Genomic DNA, 5,631 nt, shown 5'->3' on the forward strand with positions numbered 1-5,631 from the left:
TAGAGACATGGTGGCTATTGCTTTAGCTATACTTGTGAAGGCTTTGAATATAAAGTGTATCCAACATTGGGCTCATGGGTTGAAGGCTTGGTCACCAGGCTGTAGGGTTCAGAGTGAGTGCTTTGGGGAAGCATGAGGACTCTGACCTCATCAGTGGATTTATCCATTAATGGATTCATATTTGATGGCATATTGGGAGGTGGGGAAACTAGGTGGTGGGACCTGGTGGGAGGAAGCAGGTCCCTCTGAGCATGCCCCTTCCTCACTCACTCTGCTTTCTTGCTATCATCATGAGCAGCTTTCTTCTGCCACACCCTTCTGCCATGATGTTCTACATCACTTCAGACCCAGAGCAACACATTTGCTGGCTGTGGGTACTGAAGTCTTTGAAATCATAAGCCAAAATGAATCTTTCCTCCTGTGAGTTTGTTTTCTGAGTTATTTTGTCAAACATCTATGGTCAATAAGATGTTATAAAAATTTAGATATCTTATTTAGAAGTTTAAACTTTTGATGTTATGTAACCTCATTCTTGTATTCTATAATGCTTCATTAACTATTTTCTCTTCAAGATCTGTGCAAGTAAAAACATTTAAACAGTTAAGGTATTTGCTCTCATAAAATCATAAATCTGTACGAAGAAGCAAATACATGAGAAAACACTGTGTCCTGGAATAAAATCTGCAGTGGAAAGACAGGGAGATGAGGGTGTGGCTGCATCAGACAGGCCTTAAATCTCCCTTAGATTCTCTCACCCTCATCTGTCTCCTAGACCTTGGACTTTGCTCACCTCAATTGACATCAAGGCCACAGACCCCTGGGGCCTCACAGATTCTGGTGCCTGAGGTAATGTACTACTTCCCTAGGATGCAGTCTCGCCTTCTCCAACCAATTCCAGAATAGAGGAAGCACCACACCTGGTGACTTCTAAAAGGACAAAGTGCTACAACCCTCAAATAAATAGAAGTTAGCATTCATGAAGCCAATAACCCAATGAGAGATTATATTGGAACAATCACTAAATAACTCCATTTTAATAGACTGTTGTGAGTCATGACTTTTCCATACATGCCGCTGGACACATACAGAAGCAGAGTCACACATTACCTTGCATTTTCTTCTTTTCCTTTTGTAACTCATTCTCTTTTCCCCCACTATTGCAGTCTTGGGATTTCATTCTCTATAAAGAATTGGCCCTTGGGGCTGGGGTGGTGGCTCAGTAGTAGAGCATTTGCCTAGCATGTGTGAGGCACTGGGTTCAATTCTCAGCATCACATATAAATAAATAAAATAAAAATCCATTGACAACTAAAAACTATTAAAATTAAAGAAAAATTGGCCCTTAAAAACCTTGTTTTGATCTATGCTATTTAGGATAGCTAAGCTAAGACAGTGATTTGAGGATGGGTGTAGGAAAGAAAGGGTGAAAGGTATTGATCAGGAAAGATTGCATCAAGATATCAGTTACTTAAAGAATGCAATGAATAATTTTATACTTATGATTTCTCAGAAGTCTTTTGCCCATTATAAATTATGACTTTGATGAGGATAGTCAGAAAATCTAAAAGTGAGAAAATAGTAGAAGTCCATTAGTTCATTAATCCAGAGATATCACCACACTACATTGAGCTTAACTGCATCCAAAATTCTCACCTGGAAGGATAGTCAAGATTTGCAATCCTTTTGTCCATATTACTTATCATCCATTGAGATACTAATGATGTTCATCTTTCATCAAATTCTGTATCTTAATTTTTATTCTGAATTTTTCTCTAGCATTGCATTTGGAGACTATTAACACCATCTAATTATTTGTGGAAACACAACACAAATTCTTGAAGATGTTCATATTTTTAACCTCCATATTCTTCAATTTCAATCTATCTCTCCCTTAATCCACTATAAATTCTAGCAGTCTTTGACCTTTCTAACCTCTCTTTTGACTTCTTCCATTTTCTTCAAGTTTTTCCCTGAACTTCTTATTCTTCGTACTAAATCCAAATCATTCCAAAGAGCTTTCAAGTTTCTTTTCCCTGCTGCTCATCTATTTTATGTTTGATGTTTGCTTTCGTGGCTTCTGTTTCCTTGTTCATTTGGAGCCAGCTCTGTAGTCTTTGTCACGAAGCCACTTCTGTCACCTCAGTCGACAACCTATCCTTCCTTAAGAAAAACAAAAAACAATGAGGAAAAAAAAATACTCCAACCCTTTAGTAAACTTCCTTACACCAAAACCCGTGTAAATAAAACATCTAGCTCCACAAGAGAACGTGGCAGTCACCTCAGCTCCAAAACTCTTGTGAGAAAACAGGCATTTCACACAAGAGAAAGGTATCTGCCTCCAAACCAGAACTCTGGTTAGAAATTTGGTGAAGTACAAAGAGGTCCCACTTGCGGAAGAAGTAAGTCCAATAGTTGAAATGGCAGTTTACTTTGTTCTTTCAAGTACAATTTTGTCTCAACTTAGGGTCGCCAGATAATTTATTACGTGAGCCAGTGTATTTTTGAAAATGAAAAGGGCTTGAAATATCAAGTGTAAGCCAGGACTGTTTCAAACAAATAGGGAAGACTCTTAACTCTGCTTTGGGAAGTCTACGAATAACACTGGAAACCCTTCATTTTAATTTAGAACTCTGGGAATCAATCACTCCTTGGGATCTTTGTAGTTTTTCAGTTGCTCAGTGAAGGCCTACCAGCTCTAAGGATTTCAAATGAAAGAAAAATGAGGACATGCAGATGAAACCTGAATGTAGTACTTAAGAGTGATGACTGTTCTTTCCTATCCTGACTCTACTTGTTGTGTGAGATTGGACAAGCCATTTAACCACTCTGTGTCTCAGTTTTCTCATCTGTAAAATAGGAATGAGTGGTGCCACATTGTGCTGCGAGAATTAAATGAGTGAAACCCCTTAAAGGAGTTCCTTGCATATAACACTACCTACTGCTAGAGGCTGAAGCACAAAGTGGGCTGGCCCAGCCCTTCCTATGGCTGTGAATACTAAGATTTCCAAGAGCATGGCTGATGAGACACAGGGCAAGTCTCCTATGACTTTCTACTTCTACATATAATATAATACCCAAGGTTAATTTCTGATTCCTTGTAATATTTAATGCAAAAAAATTAAGAAAGAAAAAATGAGGAGTTTACTTGCTAAAGAGAGACTTGCTTTCTCCTGTCTTTTATGTCAAGGAAGAAGTTATACAAGTGTGTTTTTGCATTGTGTTTATGTTAGAGTCCCAGAAAATAGTTCGAACATAGAGTAACTGTTGACCTAAGAGAAGAAATCCAGGAGAGAAAATGAGACAGAGAGCTTCACTAAGACATGTAAGTACACCTATTACAGCTACTTTTTTTGGTGGGGATTGAACTCAGGGGCACTCAACCACTGAGCCACACCCCCAGACCTAGTTTATATCTTATTTAGAGACAGGGCCTTCCTGAGTTGCTTAGCACTTCATTTTCGCTGAGGCTGGCTTTGAACTTGCGATCCTCCTGCCTCAGCCTCCTGAGCCACTGGGATTACACCTGTGAGCCACCATGCCAAGCTATTATGGCTACTTTCCTCATATGAAAACCAAGCAGGCATTTGTTTGCTACTGTGAATGCTGTGATTTTTCTCCTACTGAGCAATTAAGTGAGCACAGATGTGGGTATTTCTTCTGTTCTTGGCCCTTTATGGCCACAAGGAACTCTCAGCACTTTCAGAGAAGCTCTTCCCTTCACGACCCACCCCCCAGGCTGACCTGGAGAGGTCACCACTAGCTGTCCAGGGGGCAAGTGGTCCCCAGAGCTCCAGGAGGGCTTAGGCTGATAGGGAGTAGGAAAAAAAAATACAGAAGATACATTCCAAAACCCCACACATCCCAAAGCATCTTGCCAACAGAAACTCAGGTTGGTTTTATGATTATGTCTGACTATAATCCAAGGGAAGCAGAAGACAATGGTATGGAAAACAGAGCAATGGGTAGCCACCATGTGCCTCTGATTAAAAAGTCACTTGCTAGAAAACTAGCAATCGAGAGAGAGCAGGAGCATCAACCTTCTCTTGAAAAGCCACTCGTTGTTATGCTGGGTTTACTGATTTTCACAACCAAAATTGCCACTGCATTTTTTCCACCCATATCCTATGGGTTTCAGGAAAGGAAAATTGGAGATTCTCCTGCTCCCTAAATCATTATCGATTCCCACAGTGGGTGTAGAACATTTCTTGGCATGGGCAATGGAGGAGCAGTGGCCAAGGTTAGACTTCATTTGTTGGGGTAGAGTGATGCATCAGTATGTCTTTATTGAACGTTATTGAAGAAACGAGGATAAAACTGCAGCAGGATTCTTTGGGAGGGCTAGACCTTTAAAATGATATCAGATTTGAATTTTAAAATATAAAAAAGTCTCCCACTGAGTCTTGACTGATGAGCATGAGATTTTTATAACACCATATAGCAGTGATTATAGCACCTGGACAGCACCTCTCAATCTTTGGTCTACCTCTCTGTTTTCCATGGGAGGCAACAGAGTACCAGAGAGCTCAGGTCTCACTTACCCAAGCGTCAGACCCAGAAGGACAACAGGAACAAAGATCACCTCACTTCCCGGTTTCCCAACAGAGCTCTTTATATGACACCAGGAGGTTGTTTTTGTAATAAAGATAGACTTATCCGTTAAAAATAATGTTCTACCTCATAGAGATTGAGAGTAGAATGGTGGTTAGCATATGCTGGGGCGCATATGAAGGAGAAGGAGAATGAAGTGGGTGCTAAGTTATGGTCAGGAGTAAGAATTGTAGTTTGCTATGGAACAGTAGGATGACTCAACAGTCTATGTACTGATAATCTCAAAAAACTGGAAGGATTTTTAATGTTTTGCCATAAGTAAAAGACAAATCTTTAAAGAGTCAGACATGTTGAACCCGATTTAAACATTATGCAATGTGTACATGTATTGAAACAGCACATAGTACCCATCAACATGTACAATGTTTATGTTTTATGTATTAACTAAAATATTTTAATTTAAATTGATATAAAAGAAAACGTTTAAAAAACTAATATATGTAAAAGCAAAATCTGTTTTCTCCCCTATTTAATGAAATTGATCAATGAGCTTGTTAGAGAAAACACTTCCAAAGGCAGGAACTCCATGAAAAAGGTGGGAAATATGGTTGGATGATAAATCATGTGACCACAATGTGCCCCCACCTCCTCTTCCTGGACCCCACTCTCTCACTGCTTCCGTGAGGCTCCATTCTGATTTGTGCTGACTGAATTTTGACACATGCTTCAGAATCATTTTTCCTTCTCCCCTTGCCCATTAACCAAAGACCATCACCTGCTCAAGAAATGTATTCCAGATGTCTTAAAGAAATTCCCTCTAAAACATAGTATCAGATATTTTTCTAAAGTAAATAAATAGTATACAAATATTTCCATATTTGTAAAAATTGTTGATTTTTATTCATTTTAAATAGTTCATGCATTCAGTATTTAAAATATGTATCAGGAAACTTTACTTATTATTGTTTTATTTTCCCCAGGAATTGAACCCAGGGGTGTTTAAACACATCCCCAGCCTTTTCTTATATTTTAGAGACAGGGTCTTGCTAAATTGCTTTGAGCCTCGCTAATTTGCTGAGGCTA

The sequence above is a fragment of the Ictidomys tridecemlineatus genome, unplaced genomic scaffold (assembly GCF_052094955.1).
Source record: "Ictidomys tridecemlineatus isolate mIctTri1 unplaced genomic scaffold, mIctTri1.hap1 Scaffold_202, whole genome shotgun sequence".
NCBI lineage: Eukaryota > Metazoa > Chordata > Mammalia > Rodentia > Sciuridae > Ictidomys > Ictidomys tridecemlineatus.